This window comes from Pseudophryne corroboree, chromosome 1 (assembly GCF_028390025.1).
Source record: "Pseudophryne corroboree isolate aPseCor3 chromosome 1, aPseCor3.hap2, whole genome shotgun sequence".
Taxonomy (NCBI): Eukaryota; Metazoa; Chordata; class Amphibia; order Anura; family Myobatrachidae; genus Pseudophryne; species Pseudophryne corroboree.
Window position 1 is genome coordinate 916,306,986 of NC_086444.1, and position 19,255 is coordinate 916,326,240.

Consider the following 19,255-nt stretch of genomic DNA (forward strand, 5'->3'; position numbering starts at 1 on the left):
CGGGTAACGACCCGACAATACAGCGAAACAGACGGGCGGCACTCAGAGCATGTAATCAGGTGAAAGCGTGCAGTGAATTTATTATCATAAAGACATCAACGTTTCGGGGTCGCAGCCCCGTCGTCAGGATTAGTGTACATAAGCAAATAAAGTGTTTAAATACCTTAACTTCAGGAGGCACTCCTCCCACTCGTGGAGTCCACGCCGCCCGGATCCCGGTCGAGACGTCCTATATTTCATTTGCTCAGGAGGACTCTTTTCACCCGCAACACACGCACAGGTTGCGGATTTGCACTTTATTCTATTTTGCACAGCACTCAGCACTTTATCTGGACATTCTACTAGTGTAACATGGCTGCACTGGATGATCAAGTAGCTGATGGCGCTACACACCTTTTGCAATGTGACAACTCTGATACACTCAGTTTCTCTGAGGCTGAAGCAGAGAATATTCTTTTTAAAACCTCGGCTTTTGAAACGGAGGCAGGAACCTCAAGTGATGATCTATATAGAGATTTACTTAAATTACGCAAACGAGAAATCGATTATCTCTATCATGGCATGACGCTGTCAGATTACTTCAGGGCTAAGCAAATCCCACGAGGATTTCGCATCCATAATATGCCCACAATTGGGAGATATGATGTGACATTTTGCAGAAGATGGATCTCTGTGTTGAATAAATGCTCCATGGATCTACTACTCCTTGTGATTGAAGAAGCTACACGGGAGATGAATATCACCAAACAAAAAATTGGAGCATTCAACACAGAGCATGCCATACCACTCTCCCCACCGCCAGACTGGATGACAAAACTGGAAGGAGAAGTTGAGCAATATAAGATCAATCTGATCAAGTTTAAAAAACAGAAACTGATCAAAGTGCAACAAGATTATGCTCAACATAGAGTATACTCATGGCTCTATAACAGCAACACCAGATTTACTCCAGCAAGACAGCAATATGCCAGACGCCGTGAACTACGCCAACCATATTCCAGTACATCAGCCAGCGAAATTGATGAGACCCCCACAAATACACAACAGACAGGAGAGGCCCCTTTAGGGGTTCGTACCAGGGCCATCATCGCAGGCAGAGGAGCACGTTCACGAGGAGAGGGGGACAAACGAGGAGGAAGAAGAGGACCCAAGAACAACTCAAAGCCACCGAGGAGGGGACGCAATTGATATTCAATTTATCCACAAAATTGCTAACTCCTGTGGAAACTAAGGTGTTAAGCAAAGGACTTGGATTTGTCCCCACCAAGTCCATTGATCCTTTTCAATGGAAAATAGAGACTTATAAACTATCCAGATCCCTCAAACTAAAGGAATTTTTTCACAAACAACCACCGGGATATAACAACACGGCTTCCTGTGAAATCCCCTCTCAGGTGAGTAAACTCAATAAATCTACATTTGAACCTACCTCACTTAATCCTTCCATCAGGACTTTTAGCAGGATGATGGAACATTTGGATGAAGAACCCCATTTCTGTCCACACCCTAATATGTCCAAGGACGAGTTTACTGCCCTGAAGGGACTAAGTAAAAGGCAGGACATTATAATCAGGGGTGCGGATAAAGGGGGTGGTATTGTGGTTCTTGATACTGATGTATATAAAACTGAATGCACACGTTTATTGTCTGATCTTAACACATATGGAAGTCTACAGAATGATCCTACTAAGATTTTTAAACGTGAATTAGACACCATTCTATCTGAAGCTGTTTCTGTGGGGATTATCTCTACATCTACATCTAAAGCCTTAAGTAGAGAAAATCCCATTGTACCTATTTTCTATTGCATTCCAAAGATACACAAGGACCCCATTAAGCCCCCCGGCCGGCCGATTATCTCGGCAAGGGGATCATTGTGTGAGCCGTTGGCTGTTTACTGTGATACCTTTCTACAACCCTGCATCCAACAAACCAGTACTCACTTAAAAGATACATCCTCGTTACTAAGGATGTTACAGACGATTGATACACTTCCCCCAGATACGATACTAGCATCAATTGACGTCACGAGTCTATATACATGCATACCGCATGAAGCAGGATTACTAGCGGTACGACGCCTAATTACCAATAATCCTCTGTATAAAGGCCCAGAGACTGAGTTTTTCTTACAACTTCTCAGGTACACTCTGACACATAACTACTTCTTACATGATAAAAAATATTACATCCAGCGCACAGGTTGTGCGATGGGGTCAGCGGTAGCCCCAGCCTTTGCAAACATTTACATGTGGGAAGTAGAAAAAGATTTATTTCTACAAGACCAATACATCAATTGTCATCTTAAGCTATACACTAGGTACATTGATGACGTGTTAATTTTCTGGACAGGGCCATTGGAACAATTACACACATTGATACGGACACACAATTTGACATCAAGTCCGGTTAAATTTACCATTGTCTCCCATCCAAACACAATTACTTTTTTGGATGTACAGATTACCCTACAGAATGGCAGAATCAATACGTCACTCTATGTTAAACCCACAGACAGAAACAACCTTCTCAAACACGATAGTTTTCACCCTAGATCAACCACAGGTAGCTTACCTTTTTCCCAGTTTCTTAGGGTGTGCCGCATTGATAACACACCAGAAAAAAGAGATCTTGATCTAGATATGATGTTAAAAAAATTTCAAGAGCGAGGTTATCCACTCAATGAGCTGCAACGGGCCAGGACACAAGCTCTTGAATACACACGGGAACAACTGTTAGCCCCTAAAGAGAAAAAAACGCTGTCTGGGAGATTTCCATGGGTCACACAGTATAACACCAGTAGTACACATCTCACTAAAAAAATGAAACAACTGTGGCCTATAGTGGCATCGGACAAGGAGCTTGGTGAAGTCTTTGACTCTAAACTCCTTGTCAGTCATACCAGAAACAAAAGTATTAGGGATTATGTGGTCAAAACCGACATCTCTAACTTTGAAACGCACAAACGACACTTTCTCAGTAGGAAATCGGGTTGTTTCCGTTGTAGTGGCTGCACAACCTGCAGCTATCTTACTCCGGGTGACAAATTTAGACATCCACATACAGGTAAGACATTCACCATACAATATCCACTTACCTGCGAGTCTAAATTTGTCATATACCTCATTATTTGCCCATGTGGACTAACATACGTGGGCAAAACGGATTGCACGTTTAAAACACGTATGGCGCAACATAGGTATGCAATCCGGGAGGCCATTAAAACAGGCGACAGTGAACAACCTGTAGCCAGGCACTTTGCCCAAGCCAAACATGGCATGGCTACGCTGAGGTACAAAATAATAGATCATGTACCCCAATCACTACGAGGAGGTGATCGTTCTAAGAAACTACTGCAACTAGAATCCAGATGGATACATAGATTAAACACCATCTATCCGAAAGGTTTAAATGAATATATGAACTTGAGATGTTTCCTGTAGATTAATTAACACAGAGTTTTTTACACTCTGTTCTATTTATGTATTTCCACTAGACAGTAGGTTTCTGTTTAGTCGCATTGTTCACATTTTTTATTGTTGATAAGCATCTCTATGGATCAGATTGAATCATAAGTTCCAGACAGCAAGTTTGCATGATTATAGCACCATGGTTAATTACGAAGAGAGTTTATATGTGCTCTCTTATTTTTTAACGAATTTTTATAGATTAACTTTTCAACATGTTCTCATAGTAATGTCACAGATCTACTGATATGCTTTATTTATTCATATTTACACACGATACATTGCTATGTGTATATATTTGTTTGTGATCACTGTTTTGCAACACGCTGTTTGTATTCTTATGATTTTTTACCTACACACTACACGATTATTAGTACTACCAAAAGCAATGTATAAGTAATCACTTTTATTACTTTTTTTGACTTTTTTTACTTATGTAAATTCAGTTCACGCTGTTTTCTCATTTGTGTGCTCAGTAACCATGGCGATCTCCCCCTCACTGGCAACACGTCAGCTGGACGGACCGGCATTACGTCACTTCCGGAAGTGAGGGACGTCTCGACCGGGATCCGGGCGGCGTGGACTCCACGAGTGGGAGGAGTGCCTCCTGAAGTTAAGGTATTTAAACACTTTATTTGCTTATGTACACTAATCCTGACGACGGGGCTGCGACCCCGAAACGTTGATGTCTTTATGATAATAAATTCACTGCACGCTTTCACCTGATTACATGCTCTGAGTGCCGCCCGTCTGTTTCGCTGTATTGTCGGGTCGTTACCCGAGGGAGGGCACCGTGAGCCAAGGAAGCCTTATCAAGGAGCTGTGAGTGCCGGGTCACATTGTCTGTTTATATATATATATATATATATATATATATATATATATATATATATATATATAATCATGTGTATGAGGAGCTGGGAAGTGGGTATTTGGGAGAGGAGGGACGGTAGGCCATAGATATCCCTAGGATGCTGAAAAACCCGGAGTGTACATGATGTTAATGGCATTTCAGTGATCTACAACATATACAGTATGGGTCATATGTCATTGGGATTTGCAAAAAGACCCCTGCTTTGCAAGATTAAGGAGCCTATTTATCACGGGTTTTGTTTGTTTTAAATAAAATTATGTAGACTCTGCTCATGATTTTATGAATGACTGCTATGTACACTACTAATATCCTAATGCAGACGATTTCTCGTACATCTTACTAAACATACAGCAGGCGATCAGATCTGAACCGCACATGCATATGCACCGCAATGCGCCGGCGTGACGGACGGCTACAACGGGCATCGCCGGTCAGCGAAGGGATTGTGCAAATGATCCATTCGCACGGGTGTTCGCAAGGAGGTTGACAGGAAGAGGCCGTTTGTGGGTGGCAACTGACCGTTTTCAGGGACTGTCCGGAAAAATGCAGGCGGGCTCAAGCGTTTTCAGGGAGGGTGTCTGACATCAGCTCTGGCCCCGATCATCAGGATTCTATCGCACAGGATAAGTAAGTCCTGGGCTGCGCAGAGACTGCACAAACTGATTTTTGTGCAGCTCTGTAACACAAGCGATCGCACACTTGCACAGCGGTTTAACCCTCCCCCTGTAGGCGGTGACTATCTGATCGCAGGGCAGCAAAAAACGCAGCCCAGCAATCAGGTCTAAATTACCCCCAGTGTCATTTATTCAGGAGGAGTCTTTGGAAAATGTAGAAGACTCCTCCGATGTCTCTGGAATGTAACTCGCAGGGACAGAGGTTTTGCTACTACTTTTCCTGCAAGTTTTATTACATAGGGTGAAACTTTAATTGAAAATCAAAAGTCTGTTGTGATACTCACTGTTAATAATTATGCCACTGCCACAATTACAGTATTACTTTATATTCCCCGTTTATGTGGAAAATATGGCCAGCACCTCTTATTTCTATTGTGCAAGACATATTCAGAATTGTACAAGTAAGGACAAGCACTGACAATAACTGTGCTTGGTGTTCCCATACTGCAAGCGTTTGCATTTATATTGCCATGCAACTGGTGTAGCTAAAAACAGGAATTTCATACAATGTCACAAAGTAAAAATGATTACTGTAACAAATGTATGTTAACATTGCAATCACGTACTGTATGGGATGATTACTACAGTATCCAAAAGACTAAATTAAAAATATAATTGGCATTAATATGTTAAGTATTGTATGCTGCTGGTGATTAAAAGCAGAACAGAAAATGTCTCTATATGTGCAGTGCATACAAAAAAAAAAGAGAATACTAGCAGCTGCCATAAGAGGTGCTTATCAGCTTAACACTTGGATGCTTAGCAACTAGCATAACAGTTTTTCTGCATTCACTCCTAATTACTGATACACTTGTTGCAGAATAATCTGGAAAAAAAAAAAAAGAAGAATTTACTCACCGGTAATTCTATTTCTCGTAGTCCGTAGTGGATGCTGGGAACTCCGTAAGGACCATGGGGAATAGACGGGCTCCGCACGAGACTGGGCACTCTAAGAAAGAATTAGGACTACTGGTGTGCACTGGCTCCTCCCTCTATGCCCCTCCTCCAGACCTCAGTTAGGGAAACTGTGCCCGGAAGAGCTGACACAATAAGGAAAGGATTTGGAATCCCGGGTAAGACTCATACCAGCCACACCAATCACACCGTACAACTCGTGATACTATACCCAGTTAACAGTATGAATAACAACTGAGCCTCACTAACAGATGGCTCATAACAATAACCCTTTAGTTAGGCAATAACTATATACAAGTATTACAGACAATCCGCACTTGGGATGGGCGCCCAGCATCCACTACGGACTACGAGAAATAGAATTACCGGTGAGTAAATTCTTATTTTCTCTGACGTCCTAGTGGATGCTGGGAACTCCGTAAGGACCATGGGGATTATACCAAAGCTCCCAAACGGGCGGGAGAGTGCAGATGACTCTGCAGCACCGAATGAGCAAACTCAAGGTCCTCCTCAGCCAGGGTATCAAACTTGTAGAATTTTGCAAACGTGTTTGATCCCGACCAGGTAGCAGCTCGGCAAAGATGTAAAGCCGAGACCCCTCGGGCAGCCGCCCAAGAAGAGCCCACCTTCCTCGTGGAATGGGCTTTGACTGATTTAGGATGCGGCAGTCCAGCCGCAGAATGTGCAAGTTGAATCGTGGAGCAGATCCAGCGAGCAATAGTCTGCTTAGAAGCAGGAGCACCGAGCTTGTTGGGTGCATGCAGGATAAACAGCAAGTCAGTCTTTCTGACTCTAGCCGTCCTGGAAACATAGATTTTCAGGGCCCGGACTACGTCCAGCAACTTGGAGGCCTCCAAGTCCAGAGTAGCAGCAGGCACCACAATAGGTTGGTTCAAATGAAACGCTGATACCACCTTAGGGAGGAATTGGGGACGCGTCCTCAATTCTGCTCTATCCATATGGAAGATCAGATAGGGGCTTTTACAGGACAAAGCCGCCAATTCTGACACCCGCCTAGCCGAAGCCAAGACCAAAAGCATGACCACTTTCCACGTGAGATATTTTAATTCCACGGTCTGAAGTGGCTCAAACCAATGTGATTTTAGGAAATCCAACACAACGTTGAGATCCCAAGGTGCCACTGGGGGCACAAAAGGGGGCTGAATATGCAGCACTCCCTTAACAAACGTCTGAACTTCAGGCAGTGAAGCCAGTTCTTTTTGAAAGAAAATAGACAGGGCTGAAATCTGGACTTTAATGGATCCCAATTTTAGGCCCATAGTCACTCCTGACTGTAGGAAGTGCAGAAATCGACCCAGCTGAAATTCTTCCGTGGGGGCCTTCATAGCCTCACACCAAGCAACATATTTTCGCCATATGCGGTGATAATGTTTAGCTGTCACATCTTTCCTAGCTTTTATCAGCGTAGGAATGACTTCAACCGGAATGCCCTTTTCCATCAGGATCCGGCGTTCAACCGCCATGCCGTCAAACGCAGCCGCGGTAAGTCTTGGAACAGACAGGGCCCCTGCTGCAGCAGGTCCAGTCTGAGAGGCAGAGGCCAAGGGTCCTCTGAGATCATTTCTTGTAGTTCCGGGTACCAAGTCCTTCTTGGCCAATCCGGAACGATGAGTATAGTTCTTACTCCTCTCTTTCTTATTATCCTCAGCACCTTTGGTATGAGAGGAAGAGGAGGGAACACATAAACCGACTGGTACACCCACGGTGTTACTAGAGCGTCCACAGCTATCGCCTGAGAGTCCCTTGACCTGGCGCAATATCTTTTTAGCTTTTTGTTTAGGCGGGACGCCATCAGTTGGAAGACTTCTGGATGAAGTCCCCACTCTCCCAGGTGGAGGTCGTGTCTGCTGAGGAAGTCTGCTTCCCAGTTGTCCACTCCCGGAATGAACACTGCTGACAGTGCTATCACGTGATTTTCCACCCATCGGAGAATCCTTGTGGCTTCTGCCATCGCCATCCTGCTTCTTGTGCCGCCCTGTCGGTTTACATGGGCGACCGCCGTGATGTTGTCTGACTGAATCAGCACCGGCTGGTTTTGAAGCAGGGGTCTTGCCTGACTTAGGGCAATGTAAATGGCCCTTAGTTCCAGAATATTTATGTGTAGGGAAGCCTCCTGACTCGACTATTGTCCTTGGAAGTTTCTTCCCTGCGTGACTGCCCCCCAACCTCGGAGGCTTGCATCCGTGGTCACCAGGACCCAGTCCTGTATGCCGAATCTGCGGCCCTCGAGAAGATGAGCACTCTGCAGCCACCACAGCAGAGACACCCTGGCCCTCGGGGACAGGGTGATCAGCCGATGCATCTGAAGATGCGATCCGGACCACTTGTCTAACAGATCCCACTGAAAGATCCGTGCATGGAACCTGCCGAATGGAATTGCTTCGTAAGAAGCTACCATCTTTCCCAGGACTCGCGTGCAGTGATGCACCGACACCTGTTTCGATTTCAGGAGGTCTCTGACCAGAGATGACAACTCCTTGGCCTTCTCCTCCGGGAGAAACACCTTCTTCTGTTCTGTGTCCAGAATCATACCCAGGAACAACAGACGCGTCGTAGGAACCAGCTGCGACTTTGGAATATTCAGAATCCAGCCGTGCTGTTGTAGTACTTCCTGAGATAGTGCTACTCCGACCAACAACTGCTCCCTGGACCTCGCCTTTATAAGGAGATCGTCCAAGTATGGGATAATTATAACTCCCTTCTTTCGAAGTAGTATCATCATTTCGGCCATTACCTTGGTAAATACCCTCGGTGCCGTGGACAGACCAAACGGCAACGTCTGGAATTGGTAATGGCAGTCTTGTACCACAAAACGGAGGTACACCTGGTGAGGTGGGTAAATGGGGACATGCAGGTAAGCATCCTTGATGTCCAGTGATACCATGTAATCCCTTTCTTCCAGGCTTGCAATAACCGCCCTGAGCGATTCCATTTTGAACTTGAACTTCCTTATATAAGTGTTCAAGGATTTCAAATTTAGAATGGGTCTCACCGAACCGTCTGGTTTCGGTACCACAAACATTGTGAAATAGTAACCCCGTCCCTGTTGAAGGAGGGGAACTTTTATTATCACCTGCTGGAGGTACAGCTTGTGAATTGCCGCCAGCACTACCTCCCTGTCCGGGGGAGAAGCTGGCAAGGCTGATTTGAGGTAACGGCGAGGGGGAGACGTCTCGAATTCCAGCTTGTATCCCTGAGATACCACTTGTAGAACCCAGGGATCCACCTGCGAGCGAACCCACCGGTCGCTGAAGTTCCAGAGACGGGCCCCCACCGCACCTGGCTCCACCAGTGGAGCCCCAGCGTCATGCGGTGGATTTAGTGGAAGCAGGGGAGGATTTTTGTTCTTGGGAACTGGCTGTATGGTGCAGCTTTTTCCCTCTACCCCTGCCTCTGGGCAGAAAGGACGCGCCTTTAACCCGCTTGCCTTTCTGGGGCCGAAAGGACTGTACCTAATAATACGGTGCTTTCTTTGGCTGTGAGGGAACCTGAGGTAAAAATGTCGACTTCCCAGCTGTCGCTGTGGAAACGAGGTCGGAGAGACCATCCCCAAACAATTCCTCACCCTTGTAAGGCAAAACCTCCATGTGCCTTTTAGAATCCGCATCAACTGTCCACTGCCAAGTCCATAATACTCTCCTGGCAGAAATGGACATTGCATTTATTCTAGATGCCAGCCGGCAAATATCCCTCTGTGCATCTCTCATGTATAAGACTAAGTCTTTAATATGCTCTATGGTTAGCAATATAGTGTCCCTGTCAAGGGAATCAATGTTATCAGACAGGGAATCAGACCACGCTGCTGCAGCACTGCACATCCATGCTGAAGCAATAGCAGGTCTCAGTATAGTACCTGAGTGTGTATATACAGACTTCAGGATAGCCTCCTGCTTTCTATCCGCAGGCTCCTTTAAGGCGGCCGTATCCTGAGACGGTAGTGCCACCTTTTTTGACAAGCGTGTGAGCGCTTTATCCACCCTCGGGGATGTCTCCCAACGTACCCTGTCCTCTGGCGGGAAAGGGTACGCCATTAGTAACTTTTTAGAAATCACTAGTTTTTTATCAGGGGAAGCCCACTCTTCTTCACACACTTTATTTAACTCATCTGAAGGGGGAAAAACCACCGGTTGCTTTTTCTCCCCAAACATAATACCCTTTTTAGTGGTACCTGGGTTAATGTCAGAAATGTGCAACACATTTTTCATTGCCGTAATCATGCAACGGATGGCCCTAGTGGAATGTACATTAGTCTCGTCGTCATCGACACTGGAGTCAGACTCCGTGTCGACATCTGTGTCTGCCATCTGAGGTAGCGGGCGTTTTTGAGCCCGATGGCCTTTGAGACGCCTGGGCAGGCACTGGCTGAGAAGCCGGCTGTCCCACAGCTGTTATGTCATCGAACCTTTTATGTAAGGAGTTGACACTGTCGGTTAATACCTTCCACATATCCATACACTCTGGTGTCGACCCCGCAGGGGGTGACATCACATTTATCGGCACCTGCTCCGCCTCCATATAAGCCTCCTCATCAAACATGTCGACACAGCCGTACCGACACACCGCACACACACAGGGAATGCTCTGACTGAGGACAGGACCCCACAAAGTCCTTTGGGGAGACAGAGAGAGAGTATGCCAGCACACACCACAGCGCTATATAAACAGGGATGTACACTACACAAAGTGATTTTCCCTATAGCAGCTATAATATACAGTTTTGCGCCTAAATTTAGTGCCCCCCTCTCTTTTTTACCCTATTGAGCCTGGAAACTGCAGGGGAGAGCCTGGGGAGCTGTCTTCCAGCGGAGCTGTGAAGAGGAAATGGCGCCAGTGTGCTGAGGGAGATAGCCCCGCCCCTTTTTCGGCGGGCTTCTCCCGCTCTTTTATTAATATTATGGCAGGGGATTTTTACACATATAGTTTATTAGACTATATTATGTGTTGTTTTGCCATTTTAAGGTACTCTAATTGCAGCCCAGGGCGTCCCCCCCAGCGCCCTGCACCCATCAGTGACCGGAGTATGTGGTGTGCATAGGGAGCAATGGCGCACAGCTGCAGTGCTGTGCGCTACCTAAATGAAGACCGGAGTCTTCAGCCGCCGATTTCCAGGACGTTCTTCTTGCTTCTGGCTCTGCAAGGGGGACGGCGGCGCGGCTCCGGGACCGGACGACCGAGGCTGGGCCTGTGTTCGATCCCTCTGGAGCTAATGGTGTCCAGTAGCCTAGAAGCCCAAGCTAGCTGCAAGCAGGTAGGTTCGCTTCTCTCCCCTAAGTCCCTCGTAGCAGTGAGTCTGTTGCCAGCAGATCTCACTGAAAATAAAAAACCTAATAAATACTTTCTTTACTAGAAGCTCAGAAGAGCCCCTAGTGTGCAACCAGCTCGAGCCGGGCACAGATTCTAACTGAGGTCTGGAGGAGGGGCATAGAGGGAGGAGCCAGTGCACACCAGTAGTCCTAATTCTTTCTTAGAGTGCCCAGTCTCCTGCGGAGCCCGTCTATTCCCCATGGTCCTTACGTAGTTCCCAGCATCCACTAGGACGTCAGAGAAACAGGGCTTTTTCACTGCTGGGATCCTGTGCACTGTAAGAACTCCCTGTTTTTTGTCTTCACTACAGTTGCAAGTAGGGATGTGAGTGAAATGTGTACCACTCTGCATCACCTGCAGTTGCGTTTGCAAAGTTTTGCAGCATGCAGAAAGTGAAAACAGGCAAGATACACTGCGCAAATGGACCACATGTGTTCAACTCTGCATTTTCCAATTATATATATATATATATATATATATATATATACACACAGAGTAAAAACCACAGCACTCACCGCACCAGAAGCGGGGCACAGCTATGCACTTACCACTCACAGGGTGGGGTGCATGTAACACTGCACTCTCCACCACAGAAGCGGGGTACACAGCTGTACTTACCACTCACAGGGCGGGGTGCATGTAGCCCATGACCACATCGCTCTAATAAATACAAACAGAGAACCCAGCACTCACCAAAGTAAACTCACTTATCCTCAACAATTCAATAAATAAATGATCATTTATTTATTGAATTGTTGAGGATAAGTGAGTTTACTTTGGTGAGTGCTGGGTTCTCTGTTTGTGTATATATATATATATATATATATATATATATATACCACGGGAGGGCACCCGGGTATTTGCTCTCTGCTGTAGGAGTGCCGGTCACATGTGTTTATATATATATATATATATATATATATATATATATATATATACACACTGCTCAAAAAAATAAAGGGAACACTAAAATAACACATCCTAGATCTGAATGAATGAAGTATTCTTATTAAATACTTTGTTCTTTACATAGTTGAATGTGCTGACAACAAAATCACACAAAAATTATCAATGGAAAGCAAATTTATTAACCCATGGAGGTCTGGATTTGGAGTCACACTCAAAATTAAAGTGGAAAAACACACTACAGGCTGATCCAACTTTGATGTAATGTCCTTAAAACAAGTCAAAATGAGGCTCAGTAGTGTGTGTGGCCTCCACGTGCCTGTATGACCTCCCTACAACGCCTAGGCATGCTCCTAGTGAGGTGGCGGATGGTCTCCTGAGGGATCTCCTCCCAGACCTGGACTAAAGCATCCGCCAACTCCTGGACAGTCTGTGGTGCAACGTGGCATTGGTGGATGGAGCGACACATGATGTCCCAGATGTGCTCAATTGGATTCAGGTCTGGGGAACGGGCGGGCCAGTCCATAGCATCAATGCCTTCGTCTTGCAGGAACTGCTGACACACTCCAGCCACATAAGGTCTAGCATTGTCTTGCATTAGGAGGAACCCAGGGCCAAACGCACCAGCATATGGTCTCACAAGGGGTCTGAGGATCTCATCTCGGTACCTAATGGCAGTCAGGCTACCTCTGGCGAGCACATGGAGGGCTGTGCGGCCCCCCAAAGAAAAGCCACCCCACACCATTACTGACCCACTGCCAAACCGGTCATGCTGGAGGATGTTGCAGGCAGCAGAACGTTCTCCTTGGCGTCTCCAGACTCTGTCACGTCTGTCACATGTGCTCAGAGAGAACCTGCTTTCATCTGTGAAGAGCACAGGGCGCCAGTGGCGGATTTGCCAATCTTGGTGTTCTCTGGCAAATGCCAAACGTCCTGCATGGTGTTGGGCTGTAAGCACAACCCCCACCTGTGGACGTCGGGCCCTCATACCACCCTCATGGAGTCTGTTTCTGATCGTTTGAGTAGACACATGCACATTTGTGGCTTGCTGGAGGCCATTTTGCAGGGCTCTGGCATTGCTCCTCCTGTTCCTCCTTGCACAAAGGCGGAGGTAGCGGTCCTGCTGCTGGGTTGTTGCCCTCCTACGGCCTCCTCCACGTCTCCTGATGTACTGGCCTGTCTCCTGGTAGCGCCTCCATGCTCTGGACACTACGCTGACAGACAGCAAACTGATGTGCCATCCTGGATGAGCTGCACTACCTGAGCCACTTGTGTGGGTTGTAGACTCCGTCTCATGCTACCACTAGAGTGAAAGCACCACCAGCTTTCAAAAGTGACCAAAACATCAGCCAGAAAGCATAGGAGCTGAGAAGTGGTCTGTGGTCACCACCTGCAGAACAACTCCTTTATTGGGGGTGTCTTGCTAATTGCCTATAATTCCCACCTTGTTGTCTATTCCAAAAAAAATCCTCAATCAAAAAGGACGTATCAGGCGCTCCTAAACATTAATTGAACTCAAATTATCTAGTACACCTGTATTTTAAATAACAGCTGCTCTCATAAGGTGTTCTGAACACCAAAAAACACAAAATGATAATGTCTATGAAGATAAACAATTTAGAGAGCGCATGGATGCAGAAAAAAGAATGACAATTTAATATAAAATAGAACAATTAAAATGCAATATTGCTATATATTAGAAACATATATCGTAAGAACCGCACTAGTGGAAACCTTTGAACTACTAATCAGAAATGTCTATGATTCCAGATAAATCCGGTAAGGGAAGAAATCCTGAATAAAAGTGGTGAAGCAAAGTTCAATGTCCCACCAATCAGGTGATAATGCTTAAATACCACAATAGAACCGTAGCAGCATGTGAAATTGATTGTCAATCAGTGTTGCTTCCTAAGTGGACAGTTTGATTTCACAGAAGTGTGATTGACTTGGAGTTACATTGTGTTCCCTTTATTTTTTTGAGCAGTGTGTGTGTGTGTGTGTGTGTGTGTGTGTGTGTGTGTATGTATATATATATATATATATATATATATATATAATTTTGGGGGTCATTCCGAGTTGTTCGCTCGTTATTTTTTTCCCGCAACGGATCGATTAGTCGCGAATGCGCATGCGCAATGTCCGCAGTGCGACTGCGCCAAGTAAATTTGCTATGCAGTTAGGAATTTTACTTTTTCTTCGTTCTGGTGATCGTAATGTGATTGACAGGAAGTGGGTGTTTCTGGGCGGAAACAGGCCGTTTTATGGGTGTGTGCGAAAAAACGCTACCGTTTCTGGGAAAAACGCGGGAGTGGCTGAAGAAACGGAGGAGTGTCTGGGCAAACGCTGGGTGTGTTTGTGACGTCAAACCAGGAACGACAAGCACTGAACTGATCGCAGATGCCGAGTAAGTTTGAAGCTACTCAGAAACTGCTAAGAGGTGTGTAATCGCAATTTTGAGTATCTTTCGTTCGCAATTTTACTATGCTAAGATTCACTCCCAGTAGGCGGCGGCTTAGCGTGTGCAAAGCTGCTAAAAGCAGCTTGCGAGCGAACAACTCGGAATGAGGGCCTTTATTTTATTTTTTTCAATAATGAACCCTGTAGAGCTGTGGTTTTAGTTTTTGTCATGATGTGAAAGGGAAAAAATTCTATATCTACTGATTAATGGTGGGTATAGAACACTTTGCCCTCCAGATCGACAATTCAATGGGTCAGTTACGGTTGGCGCTACCCGCTCAGCAAAGTCTGAGAAGCATGGAGACACTTTCCTTGCTCTGATACCTTGCTGATGTGCACAGACTGTTGCTGCTGGCTGCCGCAGCCTGCGCCTTTCAAACTGTATGACAGCAAGCAGCGCTGGTAGTGTGAAGAGCAGCGCTGTGCATGACAAATGTCAGACTCAGGAACCGTTCCTCTGCAGAGAGTGGCACGGGAAGACCCTACAGCAGGGGTGGCCAGACTTTTGGAGTCGCTGATCTACTTTGAAAGCTGAAAAGCTTTTGTGATCTACCTATGCGGGATAACTGTGCGCGCCGCAGGCGCGTGCCCAAAAAGGGGGCATGGCATAACAAAAAGGGGGCATGGTATAACAAGAAAAGGGGCGTAGCCTTGCTGCACAGGGTGTAATGACTGTCTCACACTAAATCACACTCAGGTAAAAACCTCAAACACATATGCCCCCACAGTGCCAGATACACATATGCCCCCACAGTGCCAGATACACATATGCCCCCAGTGCCAGATATGCCACCACAGTGCCAGATATGCCCCCACAGTGCCATGTGCCCACAGTGCCACATATGCCCCCACAGTGCCATGTGCCCACAGTGCCAGATATACTTACTTTAGCTGGCTGGATCCTGCTCCTGCTTACCGCCGCTGCTGCCGCCAGCACTGACTGGATCAAACCAGATCCAGCAGGCGCACAGGCTCCTCACAGCGTTCCCAATCGTGCATTGCGTGGTTGCGCGGCTGACGTCATAACATCACCCACACAATGCATCATTGGGAATGCTCCAGACTCAGGCGGCAGAAGCGGCAAGTCACACTTGGATCGTGATCTACCAGCAAAAGCTCTGCGATCTACCGGTAGATTGCGATCAACATTTTGGCCGCCTCTGCCTCTTACTCACTGTTCAGTCAGTCAGCAGCCCCGAACTCACAATACACAGCATACGGATCAGGGGAATGTGTGCTAAACTCTAATTGGACAAGCACAACACAAGTTGATTGAGGAGCCCCTGACTGGAGGAGCTTAGGACATGCTCTTCTGACCCTTGGAGCACTGTTCCTCCAGCAAGTGTAATAGGCCACCAGTAGTCGAGTGTCGGTGGGGGTGTCGTACCTGAGTCCCTGCAGATGTTGTTGTCTCCGGGCTTCCCTGAAAACTATGCACCACCTAGACAGAAGGATGAGGACCCCAAAGCAAACCCCAAAACAAGTCACCACTCATTAGGACAGTGACCAAATATTTATCATTCAGGAATGAAAGGTCACCAGTGCTAAAAGTAATTGGTTAGGTTTAATAAGAAGGCAGCTGAATATCATGCACTAGCAAATGATAGTAGCACACACAGGGGCATATTAAGAGAGGAGGGGACCCGCATGCAGCCTCCGTCGTGGGCCCCTTCCTCTCCGGTAGCAGTAGACTCTGGTATAATGCCAGAGTCTACTGCGCATGCGCAGGTCTCCGGGAACATGGCGCCCGTGCCTTGTTCCCAGGGACATCTCCAGTGCGCATGTGCAGATGACTCGGAAAAGGCCGCGGTGGGACTCCGGAGGGGTAAGTATATTCCATGGCCTGTGGTGTGGGCCCCCCTGGACCCAGGGGCCCGTGTGCACCGCACACACTGCACCCATTATACAAACGCCTATGAGCACACACAAATCATGCAATACTATTTGTAAATAACTTAGCAGTAGTACAGTCAAAGCATGTAGTACATTAATTATTAGCATGTACAAGAGCACTACATATAGCTTGAGAATGTTCTCTGCATGTCCGCAGGGTAGCAAGCAGGGTTATAGTAGTTAGAAGCGCTGGACTGCCTTTAGCATCCAATGGGTAGCAGAACATGCAAGCTATATATATATATAGAACCATATACTGCCGGCACTCCACTAAAAGTGCAATTTGCTACGGTGCCACATCAAGTAAAACATAAATCCATATAAGAAGGCACTCTGGAGACATCAATGTTAGCAAAAGAGCAAACGTGTGATTTTTTTCAATACACGTTTGCTATTTTGCTAACAGAGTGCCTTCTTATATGGATTTATTTTTATATATATATATATATATATATATATATATATACTGTAGATATGCAGCACAGGGACGCTTGGATCCACCCTCCACACATCACACCTCATCGTGTATGACCCTGTCGCTGCAACATGGTAGCATGATCCGCGAGATCAGATGCATATCTTTGACACTTATGGCTGTGTCCGGAATGCCACCTGTATTTTAGCAATTTAATTGGATTACTCTTATCTGATCTTAGACACATATTTAAGATGAACGTGGTTAAACCTAAAGAGCAATTAGTCTTGAGAAAGGTCCATAACGTGGACCGAAACGTCGACATATAAGGCTTTTGATCTTCCCAATAAAAGTCTTTTTTATGAACGGACTTCATTCATTGCAGCGAGAGTGCACCTTCCATTAGTGGAAATTTTGCTGTTTGAGTGAACCTGACCAGGTTCATTAGGAGCACCCGCAACGTTGGAACCGATGAGATGAGAGTGCAGGATCAACGTGGATATATATATATATATATATATAAAAGGATTGGTACGGCACTCGGCATAAAAAATACACAATTTCTCATTTGATTTTATATATACATGCCATAGAAGCAGTCCTCCCTGTAGTATGACAGAACTATACGGATTTCCTTAGCTGAATGCTATGAGAATTGAGTAGGACAGTTTCCTTCACTATCAGCAATATGAAGTAAATAATAGGTTTCCTTATGGGTTTACTGATGACAGTCTATGCCTGGAGTCTACCTGGCTGCCTGTCACTGTGTCGCTGCGCTGTCTGGCCTCTGGGTATAAGCTGTAACAAGGTATGGTGCTGACTGGGATCAGAATCTTTCAGTATGGCATTCCTCCCAACTATCCCAAATACAGCGGGACAGTCCCGCTAATTGGATACTGTCCCACTCGTGGGCCGCAGGCAGGAGGGCAGATTGGGAGAGCCAGTGATCAACACTGCTCTGCAAAGCAGCCAGTGATCACAGAATAGATGCCCTGCGCATGCGCCGGGGGATGCCCAGCTGCTCAGGGAGTGCTGTTGGGGTAATGAGTAAGTGGCTGAAGTAAATGATGCCATGGTTTTGCACTATATTTCCTGTGAAGGGGAAGGTGCTCTACTCACTGACAGTCTCTACACCTGGGTTGACACCCTGAAGGCTCTCTCTCTTTCGCTCTCCCACGCGATTCCCCTCTTCTCACAGTGCTCTGGGGGAACAGGCTTCTTCTCCCAGTTCAGGGGTCAGCCAATCACGGGACTACGGGTTTCCTGCTCTCACAATACTGTGGCTGCAATCCCCTGGGTCCTTGTGCTATCCATGTTATGTTACTGATGTCATCAGGTGAAGGAGATTGTTAACAACTGCAGTGCCAGTGCCTCTATTTAAGAATCCCCTGAGGGATAAGTGACAGGGCACAGGGGGCCCGAACAGGGTATCCCGGTCTAGTATGTACAGTAAGCATCCACCCTTTACCAGTCCCCTTTTCCTGACTCTCCCCCTCCCCTCTCACTACTGTACATATCCTGTTTATCCCTCCTCTCTACACAGGGGTTAAAGTGGGGGGGATGGGACGAGGTGGAACTGAGTTCCACCACCTGTAATGGTAGGGGGAACTAGTTTCACCACCTCCATTGCCTTGCACAGTAATTCCAACAGAAAAACCTTCCCCATCACCTGTATCAATAGATGACGCAGGCGGCGCTAGTGTTACTGATGAGCTGCAGCCACTTCCCCCTTCCTCGGGTCTTGGTGGCTCCATGGTCCTCCATTTACAGCTTACCTCTCCTGGTAATCACACATGCTGTGTCTGTTGGACAGCATTCATCCCCTCCTCAGGCCCGAGTGGCTTCCTTTTCCGTCACTGTGTATGTGAGGTCATGCTGTCACCGCTGCTGAAGTGAAGAGGAGTCATGAAGAGCAGCAGGCTCTTTGCATCTTGAAGACAAGATGAGAAGGGGTTGGACGGACAAGAGAGGTGGGGAAGCTGGAGGAGGGACACAGGTGGTGAGCTTCTGGAGGGACAGAGTCATAGATGTGTATAAGGGGCACTACTGTGGGCATTATGTGTATAAGAGGCACTACTGTGATCATTATGTGTAAGGGACACTACTATTGTGGGCATTATGTGTAAGAGGCCCTACTTCTGTGGGCATTCTGTATATAAGCGCCACTACTATTGTTAGCATTATGTGTATAAGGAGTACTTCTGTGGGCATTATGTGTAAGAAGCACTACATCTGTGGGCTTTATGTGTAAGGGACACTACTACTGTGGGAATAGTGTATAAGGGGTGCTACTATGAGCATTATATATAAGGGGCACTACTGTGTGGCA

The 19,255-nt window shown here is 46.4% G+C and overlaps 1 long non-coding RNA gene across 3 annotated transcripts in view; it reads right to left on the reverse strand.

Moving 5' to 3' along the window:
- The window catches only part of LOC134917711 (uncharacterized), a 144,599-nt gene extending 126,452 nt beyond the window's left edge, over positions 1-18,147 (reverse strand). For 2 of the 3 annotated variants that reach the window (XR_010177432.1, XR_010177430.1), the window contains exon 1: positions 164-230. This is a non-coding gene — a long non-coding RNA (uncharacterized LOC134917711). Of the gene's footprint in view, positions 1-163; positions 231-18,045 lie in introns of those variants that run through there. The other variant, XR_010177431.1, reaches the window with a different exon arrangement.
- Positions 18,148-19,255: the final 1,108 nt, after the last annotated feature.